Source organism: Opisthocomus hoazin, chromosome 2, assembly GCF_030867145.1.
Source record: "Opisthocomus hoazin isolate bOpiHoa1 chromosome 2, bOpiHoa1.hap1, whole genome shotgun sequence".
NCBI classification, from domain to species: domain Eukaryota; kingdom Metazoa; phylum Chordata; class Aves; order Opisthocomiformes; family Opisthocomidae; genus Opisthocomus; species Opisthocomus hoazin.
In genome coordinates this window covers 6,880,751-6,896,347 of record NC_134415.1, presented here as the reverse complement: position 1 = coordinate 6,896,347, position 15,597 = coordinate 6,880,751, and the positions used below count along the sequence as shown (strand labels likewise).

Below are 15,597 nucleotides of genomic sequence, written 5' to 3'. Positions count from 1 at the left end.
ACTGCTTATATTAGAAGCAATAGCGTATATTGCCCTTTCCACCTTATGTTTCTTAGCAAGTGCTCTTTATTATCTGTCTCAGAGCAAGGATCATCCAAAGTTACAGGTTGCTCAGCACGTCCCAAGAGCAGTTCTTCTCAGCAGTCAATGTGAGACATAAGCAGACAAAAGCTGAATGGATATTGCTTTTCAAATTAGTACTGCTGTGTAATTAATTGCACTTAATTAGCAAATCTTTCTTGAAGTATTCAGACTGCAGTGATGTAATTTTGTTTTCCCAGGTAACTGATCACATAACATGACAGTTCAGCTTGATATGGAAAGCTGCTTTGGACAAACTCCAAGTAATTGCATGTTTCATTGGAAGTGTTTTGGTTGGCACAGTGGTGATCTATCTGATGACCCTCGGATTGTCCTGGGTCCACCCAGTCCTTCCAGCTGGCTTGCTGTTGCTGGAGGATACAAGATGGGTGTTGGGGCAGTGTGCTCTCTGGCAACTGTCTTGCATCTCTGTTGCCTGCGCTACACTCGTCTAGATGCTCAGAGTTTGGAAGCGCATCCCCGGGGGAGGCATCCCTCCTTCGCTGTGTGCCCAGGGACTGGGACATAGAACTAGGAGCAATGGTTACTGTGATGCTGAAATATCTCCAAGCTGACCTGTAGCTGGTGAGGTTAGGCCAGCCTGGATCAAATAAGGTATCCCTTCCACAGAAAGGCAAATTTGGCTTTGATAGGATTTTTATATTTTATATAATTTTATATTGTGACAGTATTTGTGATGGATGTGCTGTGGTAGTATGTGGTAGTGATAAAATTCTCAATTTCCTTTTAAACTGAGTGGTATGTGTAGCCTGCTACATGGTTAGTGCCCTCGTCGTCTTGACTACTTTTAGAATTTGAATTTTCCATACACCACTGGGCAAAAGTGAATGATAGGTCTTAGTGATGAATGTAATGCTTAATACGATGGATGTTGGTATTTTTGAAACTCTCAAACAAGTGTATAAGCGGAGGTGCCAGGCATCCTGAACTAACACAAATTATTTTTCATTCTGCTTGTGGCTTTGGTACAGCAGTTCAGAACACGGAGTCCAAGAAAAATCTTTAAATAGGGCATTTCAGTTTGGATGTTAAATAGACATTGCAACATTGCAAACAGCATTTGCATTAAAACAAACAAACATGTCAAATAAGGGAGGATTTTTTTTTTTTTTGTAGCCAGAGGTGGCTGGACCATTGATTTATGCACGTTTATCTGGGCAGCATAAAATTAAGAAAGAACTTAAGGATTTAGAAGGACAACCCATTTCACAGGTCAACGTATAAAAGACGTGTCCAAAGCCAGGGATTTTGCAACTTTTAAAGCAAAGATACTGCCTTGTATAGCTTACATTTAGGGCTTTGAAAAAACACTTTGAGTGTGTTATAGCCAGAACTACATGGAAAAAGGAAAGACAGACTGGAGTTTGGGGAGAACTGGAATGCAATACAGACCAAGTGGATGCCTGATCAGGGATATCCGTCATTTTCTTGAGTCCATGCTTTTGTTACATTTCACTTTCTAAATCTTGGTGCCTTTTGTTTTTCTGTGTCTGATTGTGAAGAGTTAAGGGGGGAAAATACGTTGTCCATCTCATTTATGGCTTGTTTATTGTATATCTTTGTTTTGTTTCACAGTAAAGCATGCTGCTACTTCCTTAACCTTATTGTTTTCTGTTTCTCAGTCTGTTTTTCAAAAAGAAGCAGCATGTTTTCTCTCTGAAATGAAGAATTACAATAGACTTCATGTATGAAACACCTGCAGGGTGGGAAGTGAAACAGAACTTTTTAGCTCTCACTGGTTTATGGCAAAATTTCTGTTGCCTTTCCTTCCTGTAAACAAAAGGAGTCACTCAGAGAGTGGGAAGTAGGCTGTTCGCAGGATATTTTCTGTATGAAAGGAAGGAAAAGTGCCTTTATGGAGATCAGCCTATTGTGTTGGGAATATTGGAAGTTATATGGAGTTAAATGGAGTTCAGTGTTTGGAGGGGAAATAAACAGCAGAATACATGTAATCACTTCAGACTTGACCCTGAGAAGTGCTAGATGCCCCCATTAGTTGCTGAAATCAAAGCAGGAGTTAGGACATGCAGCGCTTTGTTTTTGGTCCCAAATCCTCTGTGTAACTTCTGATAAAGTTCTTACAATGATCACATACAGGCTACGCTTTGGAATAAAAGCAAAGGGCTTATGGAATGCGGCTTTACTTAAAAACAAGCATTTTTGATACTTCTGCTTTGATGGTTCAGGTTACTTTTGCACATCTGCCTTGTAGCTGGCTGTCTTTGAAATACCGTTGTCTTTGCTAGAGAAATGTCATAATTGGATATTTCTTGAAAATAATGGTTTCAAATGTACATGTTCTCAAAGTTCTGCTTCACCTGTGAAATATATTAACTAGAATTCTGGTGTGAATCAGAACATCTTATTCTTGCCTATGTTATAAAATTCATTTCTGTGAATAGCTATTTGATTTTTATTTGTCTTCTGTAGTACCAGCAAGAACCTTTGTCACTAGTAAGAACTGTGGATTAGGTACTTAACTCTAAATTCTGCTTAAGTATTATAGAATAATCTGGCTTTCTTGAAACCTCAGGTACATATATAAGCTGATAGGACAGACAATAGCTTTGCCAATAAAACTGGGCAAGGTAGAGAAAAACAGGCATAGGTGTCATTAGCTGTATCTGTCTTATCTGCAATTCTGTTACTGTGGTCACATTTAAAAATGGAAATTCATTGTAGCAGCTTTTGTAAATTCTTTTGCTCCATATATAAAAAGTAGTTAATACTTGAATAGCAAGAAAGACAATTGTAAGCATGGAAATGAAGAAAATTAAAAAATCTTGCTTAATGGATACTAAACTCCACTTTTGGTTTCAAAATGGGTACTTTAAATACAAAAAGCCTTAACAGCAATGTTCTCTGTTGCAGAAATGACTTTTTTACCCTGCATGATAGATCCAGTTCCTCACACAGAAATACTAATGTCTGTGTATTTCAGTCTGATTTGGCAAATGAGACTGAAGTGTGTGTATGTAAATGGCAACTGGAGTGGTCTGTCTTCTGAAATGTCTTGATGAGTGGAGTGCGTGCCCTGTCTTTGTCATTATAGAACGATTCCTTTGCTGCTTGTGTTTGGTTTTGTGTCCTTCTGGGCCAGAAATGTCTGTCAGCTTTCTCTCTGTGTTTTTTTAATTCTTTCTTCATTCTAAGTAGACTGTTACCAAAAGAGTTACTGAAGTCATGAATGAGACTTGGTCTAGGTGTAGAGGAAAGCATAAGAATGCTTCATAGAAGTTGGAGTCTTGTAGGATACTATTGGCATTTGTTTCTTCAATCTAGACTAAATAACTCAAAAAGTCATTAGCTAGTCTTTGTGTTACTATGTGGAATTTATTTGCTGGACTACATAGAATTTTGAACACACCATTTTTTCAAAGCGAATCGGATCCCAGATGTAGTTACATTCTTGTCCTGAATATTCTTAAGTGAGGAAACTATTAAGTTTATATTTCACATCTAAAAAATTGTTTTCTTTCTTTATATGTTGCAAATGTAATAAATATAGCTTCTTTTTGTACGTATGGGACAAATCTTCCTAGCAGATTTGCCAGGTTTATCTTTCAGAGATTCACTGCTGCTGCTTCCTACCCATGAAAGTTCTCCTATCTCCTCACAGAAATCCCAGCAGACATATGGCTCCTATATTACAAGTCAAGCATGTCCAGGGTCCATCAGACTTGCTGTGGAAAGTTGATATTGTGGACAACACTGAACTTGCTGTGGAGCTTCTCTCTGCAGCGACCGTCTGCACAGTGTATTAGGGCACAAGGAAGCCTGCTTGGAACCAGGCTCTCCTGACTAGGATGCTGCCTGTCTGCCTGTTCTTTCTGGAATCAGTTTCTCCTTCTTAACCAAAAGGTTCTTGAGTAGATAAAGAAAACTTGCCCAGCAAAGATTGGATGTCTGGTATTGATATTATTATCTCTTTCTGCTTTTCCTGTGATAACAAAATAGGAATAGAAAATATTAAAAGGTTGGATGTAAGTAATACCAAAGGTTCATGCAGAAAATTCGTGTTTTCACAATTGAAAATGAGGTGCAGTGTATGGCAGGCAATAGTTATGAATGTCTGACCTTGTGCCAGACAGGGGTACTAATAAGGACTGGTCTACCTAATCTACCTAGGAATTAGTTCTACCTGCATTTCTCATGTCTTCTTATGTGAACTCTTTGCCTTGTCGTTGGCCAAGTTGGCTTCCTCAGTGACATTGCTTCTAGAAGCAAGGCTCTAGTTTTAAATTCCGGACGACATTGAGAAAAACTAAAAACCTAACAAACCAGCAAAGGAAATGCGTGCGTTACTTCCTGGAGAATAAAGCAAGCCAGATGGGACTCTGGGAGTAGTAAAAGATGAGATGTCCGGGAAAAACAGATGTAGATAATTGCCTTATGCACAGGAGTCTATGGTGTCTAATGTTACAAATAAGTTTTAAAGTACTTTTAAGAAAATAGGCATATCTTCTCCTGATTTCTAATTTAGAATTTATTACTTTATGTGAATTTAAAGGAACATACATTACTTCAAGTTTTCAGTGTTTTTTTTTTTTTTTCATTTGTAGATGTTTTTGAATGTAGGGCAAGATAATATGAAGAAAACTCTTAGAATGCTCATGAAATAATGAATTATTTTTAAAATGCATTAAATTATTTTTCTTTTGAATTCTTAGATGTTTTTTTCCTGATGCAATGTTCTGTAGAAGACCTTTGGATTAAAAAAAAAAAAAATATGAGGACAAACCTAGTGTTTTCCCGTTTGGCTACCTCACAAAAGTCCTGCATAATCCTCTAAATCCTACTTTACTCTGTGAATCAATTGATTCCACTTTCTACTCCCATACATAGGCAATCTGGAAATTGCCTTTGAGAAAGATACTTTGAAGCTTGCTCTTCTAGTGATTTGCAAAGTATGAAGACATCTTAATTTTTTTTTTGTGAGAGACGACTTTAATAATGACAATATTTTCATAAAGTTATTTATAGAAAATTGAAACCAGTTTCTTTGGAAAAATTGGCCAGATCCCATAGCCATTCTAAAAAATTAACTGTCCATTTTTGCGGTTGCTTTCTTCTCATGTATTTACTTTTCTGGTTCTCCCCTTGTGCTGACTAATGGCTGATGTTTCCGCTTATCCACAATATATAATTTATGAGGCTCCTATTGGAAAATAAGGATGGATTTCGGTTATTCTTATCTGTCTGGAGAGGCTTATTGAATCTTGTTGTGTATTTATGTATATATTCGATTTAGGTTGTAATTCAGTTTCAGTTTTACATTGGAACAAATGTCTGTCTCACAGCGACACTGTGACTACAGCATGGACTAGTATCTATATAGAGATATGTGTAAAATTTGTAAATCGTGGTACTCCTTGTTTTAAATTGTTGTCTCCAGTTTGTCAGGTTAGACTAAATTACATGCTAGTCTACAGTTTCTACAAGGATATATAGTTTTGCTCCCAGCAATAATCTAGCTGAGAAAACAAATCTGTCTTGCTGGACTTCCTTTCATTCTTCAGCTGTTTGTTTTACCGTATGCAAGGATCGTTTAGAATTTGGATACTCTTGTTTCTGGCGGCTTTTAGATGTTGTTACTGCATTGTAAAATTCTTTCTTCCAGGATTGAATGTTTGTGTCCGGCTTTAGTTCCTGCTTTTACATGAGTGAGATTTATGTTTGAAATTTGTCTTCATCAAATGCAATTTTTAGGTTAGGAATGAGACTTTTCTTTTTAATACCCTGTTTTTTTAATTTGTCTTCTGTTGGCAAACAGATTAGTTATCTAATCCTGTTGGTCAACACTACTACTGAATAGTTTAGTTTTGTTTTAGCGCTCTTATAAAAGCTGCACTGACAAAAGTGTTTGGTAAAGCTCTAGGTTATAACTACACCGTGAGGTTTCTGTTAATGTGAGCATACTGGTAAGAGTAGACTTAAGTGGCTGCCTAGCTTTGGCTAGGCCTAAAATGAAGATAATACTAAACTGCCCTGCATTTGATCTGTATGGGGTTTTTTTGTTTGTTACTGATGTCTATAATACCTAGATTTGCAGTTGACTTAGGATTTTGAGGCTTTGTGTTCTTTTCCATTATATGCACTATTCTGTAAAATACTTACTAGAACTATTTTTATCCCTATGGTGCTCATTTAGTACAGGAAATAACATCCGTTCCTGCCATGTGTGTTTTCTTTTTTCTTTTTTTCAATATGAATGTAACATTGTGTATTTTCAAGCTAGATTTTACTATCTGAGGTCATACTAAAATGAACTCCCTTTGAAACTGCGTTAGCACAGAAAGCCAAATCAGCTTATTGGTAGATGATAACTTTATGTTCTGTATCTCTGTATGTTGATCAGACAGACCTACCTAAAATATTTTTATTTTACATATACTTTTATTTTACTTCACTCAGAAGTAAAGAAGTTTGTGAGGTTGAGTTTTGCAGTTTAGTCACCTTTCTTAATGATTCAACAACTTTTTTTTTTTTTTTTTTTTTTGTCGTCTGTGAAATGTAGAGTTTGCAGTGTTAGGTATGTTATTGGCTGTAAGTTAAACCACGGATTCTCGCAGAATGTTTCTAAACTTTTTGGATGAACTGACTACTGTCTTCCCTCAAAACATCTTATGGGACTTCATGATTTTTTTTTTTTTCTCAGGCTTCTAATTGAAAATATTATTAAGCTACTTGCTTTTTATAATAGGGTTCTAGGAATAGCTGTAGACCCTTTATCATGACCTTCGAAGCAGAGCCGTATTAAAGCAGTCTGATGGTTCAGCTGCTACTGGTTGATGACCTCTTCCCCTAGCAAAGCTTGTTTTCCAGTTACTGCCAGGAACCTACACAGATAACAGCTTAAATTCTCTGTTGCAACACATACACGTGGTATGTGTTATGCTATGCTGAATTTTAAAGCCATTGAGTTGTTCTTGATATTTTATTTTCATGTATAAATTCGTAGCTTCTCATTTTACCCGAGTGTTCATTGAAGATTATTGTTTTTACTTAAGCCTTCGTATCGTAAGTGGACATGTTTGCCTAAAAATAAAAAAACTCAAACCCTTTCTCATATGACTTGCAGGTATCTCCATTTTATTGATATCAGAAAAAAGTGACCCAAGTTGGCATCCTTTGGGAGTCCTTCTAGCCAAAGGTAAGCATAATTTCTAACCAGTGACAAATATGTTTTTAGTGTATTTATTTGTAGTATTGCCCTACCTTTTAAATAAAATGGCAGCTGTAGTACTGTCTTTGTTGATGTTTGACATCTCACAAACTGAATGTCTTTGGGATACGGGTTTGTTAAAATGCTTGAGATAAGAGAATCATTTATATGGCTCAGCATACAGGTGAACTTCAGTCTTTTTTGACATCTGTAACTTGGCAGATTGCCTTTCATTAATATTGAAGCATATGGTACAATCACTTTGAGGTAACGCTTATTATACAGCTGTTATACAGGAGGATAATTGCTTTCCTTAATGTATTGGATAAGCCAAAAATAAAATCATAATTTTGGTGATTTGTAAATTCTTAGCATGGTCTGTCTCTGGAAAAGTGCTAATATGACTAGAAATAGACACTAGCATAATACCCCAAAAGAGTGTCCTTTGTAAGGGCTAATTAGGCAGCTTGTAGAAAATTATGACCCTACAGTTGCCAAAAATAATGAAATCTTGATATTTTCTGCAACAGGAATTAAGAGATGCAGTCATCCTCATTGTCCTGGTTTTGGAAGCAGACCAGGATACTCCTATAGCTTCTAATTCCGCAAACTCCTGATCTAGTCCAACTGGATTGCTTTATAGTTCTAGCGTATGGCTCAGGTTTAGAAATACTTTATGTTGGCTGAACACAATCTGTCGTCTAATGAAGGCATGCTCCCTGCAGCACAGTGAAGAAGTAAATAATTTATTGGGGGATGAACACCTTCCCGTCTGTGTGTGTGTGCATGCTTGCTTCTGAATAAAACCTGTTTTTGGGGATTTATGGATAGATTATTTACTTGCAACAACATGCAAACATTTGGGAAGTATTTCAATACAAACTTGAAAAAGTTGATCAGATTCATTCATTCTATTTTCACTCCATGGGTTCACCAAAAATACTTTAATCTAGAGAGAAATCTGCCGTAAAAAGAGTTCTTCAGTTAATATATCTGGTAACCTGGCCACTGTCAGACATGGTAAATATGTGCTGTAACTATTGTTTGGACAATGGAGTATCATATGAGTTTTGGAATTATGCTTAGTAGCTTGTGATACAGGTGAAAAACTTTCAATCTTTTACAAACTGTTTGAACAAAACTAACTTAAAAGTAAAGCAATGATGTATAAGAATGTAAAAGATCATTACAGAAGCTGGTTAGAAAAAACTTAAAGAAACTTCTGTTTTCTGACAAAAACTTATTTTGCATGATCCTTTCTTTTTTCTCTAAAATATTCCTATTTTGGGGCAGGAAAATAAAACTGGAAACTATTTCTGTCTGTCTTTTTATGGAACTGTCCCAAAGTCTTTTATTTGTAAGTTTATCACTAAGCTATGTTTGCCAGTAGACAGACTAAGCTTGGAAAAGCTAGTGTTCAAGTATATAATGTCCATGCTGGTGGCCAGCTCTTCTGACGAGGCTGCATGTGGTGTGAGGCAATAGTTTTCCCTCTGACCAAGCCAGGTACAGTCCTGCAGTTCCCAGCACGGACATCGACAGCACAGAGGAGATATCTGACTGGGGAGGCCAGCCAAACTGGGGAGACAGAGAAGAGAGGTGGCGGAATTTCTAACAGAAGCTGCTTGTGAAGTACCCGTGCCCATTGAAGGTACAGGACAGGACTGCCCTTCCAGAATATTCCAGGTCTTCCAAATGCAGCCTTGAAGATAGTTTTTTGCCTTATACTTTATAATACTCTACATGCAAGTGCAGTTGGTACTTTTTTCCCCAGTGTAGTAGTTTTATGACCATGTCGTATTGATTACACCAGTAAAATGTCTAACTTTCATTTCCAACTACATATTGTTTCCACTAGAAAACCAAAGAATCTGAAAGAAGGATTGATTTTTTAAAAAAATTTCATTTTAATTAAATGTATGTATACGGTGATTTGTACGAAGGAAGATAACTGCTTCTGGATTCTGTACAGTTTTGTCAATCTATTCGAAGAACCATAGATTTAGGAGAGTCTGAATAATTGACCTTCCTTGCCAATGGTTTGGCATGGTTGGCTTATGCTTTGATGCAAGAAACAAAATTGAACTTACTGTCCAGCCTCCTGAGGCCCCCTGCTCTCTGCACGCTACAGCAGTTAAAGTAGGTGGATGCTCAATAGCTACACGTTGTCGTTTATCGGGTTTTAAGTGGCTTCCTTTGCTCACATCAACTTAATAGTTTCTTTCCCCTGCTCATCTAAGACTCCATTTTTCAATAAACAGTCTGTTCTGTAATATGAAATAAGATCACCAGACTCCTGTGTTGCTGAGCCTGATGAAGCTCTGCTCTATTAATGGCAGTATAGAACATACTTCTGAAAATCTTACCTACTGCTTTTCGTATAAACAGTGTGTTTTGCTTCAGAAATAGTCAGACTGAGAGGACAGTATTGTAACATATTTTGTATTACATGTTGTCAAGAATATCTGCATTTGAATAATGCTAATTATGTAGTAAACTAGAATTTACCAATGTATGATAATCACTGCTAGTGTTGCATTTGCTTTATCTTTTGGCTGTATAGTTACCCAAAACTCAGTCGTTCTTTAAAGAAATCTGGAAGAAGCTGAAAAATGAAATTTGTATTTCTCCTTTGCTCTCTTTCTGTGGTTCAAAGAAATAGTAAATGTAATATAATAATGCTGTAAAAAGAGTGAGGATTACAGATGTCTACTCTTGCATGTGCTGATACATTAACGAGGTGCATCGTTTTTCTTTCATAATTTGCAAGGTATATAACACAAAGAATATTGCTGTATACAGCTGGAAGAAGAATTTTGTGGTTTGCTCATCCATGAACTAAATAGGCATTAATTTTTTTTTGTTTGTTTGATTGGTTTTGTTCCATGTATTCTGCTAAAACACTTGTGTCAAAATAATGTGATTCTGGGATGGTTTATTAGGTTGGCTAGATCTGTCCTTTCAGCTTACTGAAGTTTGGAAATTAGTAGGACTCTCACCCATTCAAATGTTGTATCACTCTGAATAATAAAGAGATAGCAGTAGGAAGCACTGGTTGACCGCTTGTGAAGGCATGCGTTATTAGTGAGGTTCACCAAAAACAGAAGTCAAGGTGGATTAATGTGCAGTTAATAAAATGGAAGAGCTTACTAATTTGTGTTTTGTGCTAGCTGTTTTGAAGAGGGCTAGGGCCAAGAGCTGGACAGTGAGGAGTCTTAGAAGGGAAAGAAATGGCTATCTAAAAAAAAAAAAGGGGGGGGAGAACTTAGCATAAAACCTTCTTTCCCTAGCCCTCAGCAAATGCAGTATGTATTTTAGCTTTGAAGAAGAGGCTGACACCACTGGTGCGTGCTAAAAAGATGTAAGAAGAAACAACAAACACCCTAATAACCAAATAAAAACAATTGAAAGCAAGCTGTCGGGAGGAGGGGGGAAGGGATGCACACCGTCTTGGTCACTTAATTCATATAATCTAGTTTATTTCAGTAAAATGAATTGTGTATTGTTCTTTTATACAAAGTGAAAGATTACAATAAATTATCTTAATTGAAGTCCTTTGTTTCTGGCTCATGCAGAAAAAGATCTCTAATGAAATATTTGAAATAACGAAGAATTAGTGCAAATACTTTTGAAGATAAACTGAAGAATGGGTCAAAAACATCCTCTAAGCTTGTTTTAGGTTGGTACCAGGACTGTGCAGGAGGAGTGTGAAAGTTGGAAAAAAGTTATGCATGTGTGAAGGAGAGACTACTTGGAGAAAATTGGAGAAACAGAACGGGTAACAGAATGGGAAAGATGAGAATGAGAAAAAAAACCCAAGAATTTTAAAGTGGTTCAGGGAGAGTCAAAACCCTTCTGGAATTAAACTGGTGAAGGATGTGAATGGCAACAAAAAACCTGCTGCAAGTACATAAGCAGAAGGAATGTTAGGGAAAATGTGAGCCCGCTGATGAATGGGGTAGGGGATCTGCTGACAAAGAACACAGAAAAGGCTGAAATACTCAATGCACTTTTCACCTCAGTCTTCACTTGTAAGACCAGCCTTCAGGAAAGTGTGGAGCAAGGAATATTTACCCTCAGTGGAAGAGGATTAAATTCAGGAATATTTAAATGAACTGAGTGTAAAGAGGTCCATGGGACTTGATAGGATGCACCCATGAATGCTGAGGGAGCTGACTGATGTCAGTGTGAGGGCACCCTTGATTTTCTTCAAAAGGTCATGGCAATTTGCAGAAGTTCCTGAGAAAGCACATGTCCATGAAGGATCTGGGGGAGTAGGGGTGGATCAGCTTTGCCTGTCCCTGTGAAAGTGACAGAGCAAGTAATCCTGGAAGGTATTTCCAGATGCATGAAGGACAAGAATGCGACTGGGAGTAGTGAGCATGGATTTAAAAAGGGAAAATCCTGCTCAAACCACCTGATAGCCTTCTATGATAAGATGGCTGGCTTGGTGGGTGAGGGGAAATGGCCTTGATAAATTAACAGCGAGACAGGCTGGAAATTGGCTGGACTGCCATGCTCAGAGGGTTGTGATCAGCAGCACAGTGTCGAGTGGGAGGCCAGTTACTAATGGTGTACCCTAGGGACTGATACTGGGTTCAATACAGTTTAATGTCTTAGTGATACAGGTGATGGGACTGTGCACCCTCAGCAAGTTCGCTGATGATACAAAACTGGGAGGAGTGGGTGATATCTCAGATGGTTGGGCTGCTATTCAGAGGGACCTTGACAGGCTGGAGAAATGGGCAGAGAAGAACCTCCCTAGTTCAAGGAAGGAGAATGCCAAGTCCTGCCGCTGGGAAGAAATAACCCCATGAACCAGTACATACTGAAGGTCAACCATCTGGAAAGCACCACTGCAGAAAAGGACCTGGAGATTTGGGTGGACAGCAAGTTGAACACGAGCCAGCAATCTGTAGGTAAAGAAGGCTAATGGTGTTCTAGGCTGTAAGAGGAAGAGTGTTGCCAGCAGGTAGAGGGAGGTGGCCCTACCCCTCAGCACTGGTGAGGCCACACTGGAATACTGTGTCCAGTTCTAGGTTTCCCAGTACAAGAGAGATACTGACATACTGGGAAGCATCCAGTGCAGGCCCTAAAGAACGGTAAGGGACTGAAGCATCTCATACGAGGAAAGAAAGGCTGAGTGAGCTGGGACTGTTTGATTTAGAGAAGGCTCAAGGGGATCCCATCAAAGTATAAATACTTGAAGGGAAGGTGTAAAGAGGGTGGTGCCAAGTGACAGGACAAGAGGCAGTGGGCATAAAATGAAATACATGAAACATAAGACTTCTGCTGTAAGGGTAAGTCAGGCACTGGAACAGGCTTCCAGGAGAGGTTGTGGTTTCTCCATCCTTGAAGATACTGAAACCTGACCGCACGTGGCCATGAGCAGCCAATCTATCTGACCCAGCTAGAGCCAGGGGGCTTGGGCTAGATAATCTCCGGTGGTTCCTTCCAACTTCAACTATTCAGTCAGTCTCTGTGATTCTGAGAAAATTAGTAGGAAAACGGGAGAAATTGATGTGTATTTTTCCAAGCAGAAAAAAGGTACAAGGTATTGATAAATTCCATGAATTAAAAAGATGAAGTCAAGGTCACTCACAGCTTTTTCTTAATCAAGTTGTAGGGAAAATCTTCAGGACTTTTATTCCTTGGTTAGCGAGCTTGGGTAGCAGGGTAAAGGACATCAGAATTTTTGTTCAGGCTCAGTTCATTAGAGGGGAAGAATTTAATGACGTTTTGGAAGCATTTTTCAGGATCAAAATGGGTTGTCTAGAAGAGTGCTGTGACTTTTCTGAAACTGTTATACTGTAGTATTTTTACCCTGTCTATGGAATGTCAAAGTTTTAAAGTAGATTTTAGTCTTAAAATATCGATAATATGATACAGACAACCTCTTTTTATATTTGGTCTTCTCTTGGGTAGCCTGTCACATCCACTCCTATCTAAAAAATGCAGACAGCTTAAAATAATCTCTTGCAGGCTGACCTGGTCTGTTTATTAACCCAGCACACTCTGAGCCCTGTCTGTTTGCAAAGATGGGGGGAGAGCAGGGGGCAGGAGGCGAGGAAGCATCTAGTTGCAAAACCAGAAATCTCACAAGTGCTCTATTTCTCTCTGTTAGTCCTCTAAAAAGTTATTCCTTTGCTGTGGACAATACTTGGTAGTTCTTACCTGCGAGACTCTTTGCAGTTTGTTCTTTGTCTTGCCACTTCACTCTTGTCATTTAGCCTGGTAACCTTCTTTGCTGCCTCGGCAAATTCCTCCTCCTGAGCGGAGCGTGTGCTCTGTCGTGCCTGGCAGCCTGGGTGCGAGGGGGGAGGAGGAATACAAAGTTTTCCCAGATGCTCCACTTCATCTAGTGTCTGCTTGTATATAGTTTTTCTCTTCCATCTTACTGCAGATGGGAGAAAGTGGTCCGGATGGAAAGGAATGGTACTTTAAAAAAAAAAAAAAAAGTAAACAGGAATATTTTCTTCTTGAAATTTCTGGAGATTTCTCTGTTGTCTTTAAGACCTGTGAAATTCACTGCTCTGGACAGCTTCAGGAAGGGCAGGGCTCCATGCGAACAAATGCTGAGGATCAAAGACCGCTGCAGCAACAAAGTTTTCTCCAAAATATAAACTTAATTTGTAAACATTTTTTTGAAGTGGTTATTTCTAAGAGGGGCAGGAACACACGCTTCCATTTCATGTACTTTTTGTTAAGCATTTACACTGACTGTCTCCTTAGAAGAAAGGAGGAGTTCAGCCATTTATGGACTGACATCCCTGCTTTTGTTGTTTGTCTCTTGGAGATTATAGAAAAGTGATCTTCATTATTGTTAATGATGATAACAGCTAATTATGTTTGGGTGACTTGGCAGACTGACAGACCAGATAGACTGCCTGTTTCTGCTTTGCCTTTATTTTTTGGTTGGCTCCAAAGCACTATTCACAGATATTTCTGTAATTTCTTGTACTTAGTGATGAATGTTTCTCTCGTATCATGATTAGAAGCTAAATACAAAGAATGTGACTGATTTTTGACTGTTTTCATCTTTCCCTAAAGTAGGACTTTTTCTTTTGTTTTTGAAGAAGAGAATGTTTAGAAATATCTTCCTGCCCATTTTATAATTTAGCATACACCTGTAAATAGATTTCTTTGTTTTTTCCTGTTTTGTTCTCTTTGGCAAGCTTTTTTTAGAGTTTTGAAGGTCAGAGTGGGCTGCAGGTTGAATTCAAAACTATTTTCTAAGGAGCAGATAACTGATGTCATAGTCTAGCCCTTTTGCTTTACGTATGCTAATTATTAGATTACATTTGGCAGTTGGTAGCTTTGTCTGCGGAGGAAGAGTGTGGATCGTATGACAGCTGTATGCATTTCAGCTAACTTGGTCTCCCGGGCAGTCAGCATTTACGGCACTTTTAGATTTAGCCAGGTAATCTTGCATCTCTCTCACTTTGTATTTGTTATAGTTTGGCTTTGAAAGAGCGCTCTTAAACTACACAAGAGAACTAAGTGTTTGAAATACTTTGTTTTTCTCAAAAAGTTTAGTGTATGCCACTGTGATAGATTTTAAGTTACAGAGGTGTGGTGTTACTGGGCGAGGTAGAAAGGAAGCTCTTTCTGTCATAGTATTATTACCACTATAATCAGTTGTTGGGATTGATATTTTGTATCAAGGTAATGAAATGAAGTAGCTGAAAAGTTAAAATAAACACTACTTTTTAACTTAAGCTTGCTTTCTTTCTTGTCTTCTCTTGGGGTTAGCAGAGTGTCTCTGTAAAGAAGTAACTGTGAAAATGTAAAAATTGGCAGACTGCACACTGAGAATATGTTGTAGCTGGCAAGTGTGTTGTATGAAATTATTTTGTCTTCAACTTCCGTGTTTATATTCCTGTTGCCCTTGTAGATTTTTGTTATTTAGCTCACACAGGAAACTAAAATAGAATTCTCCATTGTGTTAAGTGCGTGTGGCTTACTACGAGGTGTTGTGTGCATGGCTTCTAGAACTGTATACTGAAGTCATGATTTCATTGTTGGAAGCTTCAGGTTTCCTGGCTTGACAAAAGTGAACTAAAGCACAATGTGAAATCAGATACATTCACGGCGGAGGAGCAGCATGACAATTACCAGTGGAACAGCTGCAAGTCTGCAGAAAGCATAGGGCCAGCGACGTTATACCTGTGACTCTGTTTCTGAAGCAAAAATTGAAAACTTAGGGAGTATTTTGGTGCTGCTGTGATGCAGGGTACATGTAATAGCTTTTTGCAGAGATATAGTTTGTTAGTTTCTAAACTTTTAAAGTAACCATCCAGAAAATTTAAAATCTTCCCTTTAGTTTGGGA

The 15,597-nt window shown here is 38.1% G+C and overlaps 1 protein-coding gene across 7 annotated transcripts in view; it reads left to right on the top strand.

Annotated features, from left to right (window-relative positions):
- Positions 1 to 15,597, top strand: part of SIPA1L2 (signal induced proliferation associated 1 like 2) — a 147,589-nt gene that overhangs the window by 25,828 nt on the left and 106,164 nt on the right. For all 7 annotated transcript variants that reach the window (XM_075412202.1, XM_075412187.1, XM_075412220.1 and 4 more), the window contains exon 2: positions 7,184 to 7,255. The gene's annotated coding sequence lies outside the window, so the exon portion shown is untranslated. The remainder of the gene's footprint in view (positions 1 to 7,183; positions 7,256 to 15,597) is intronic.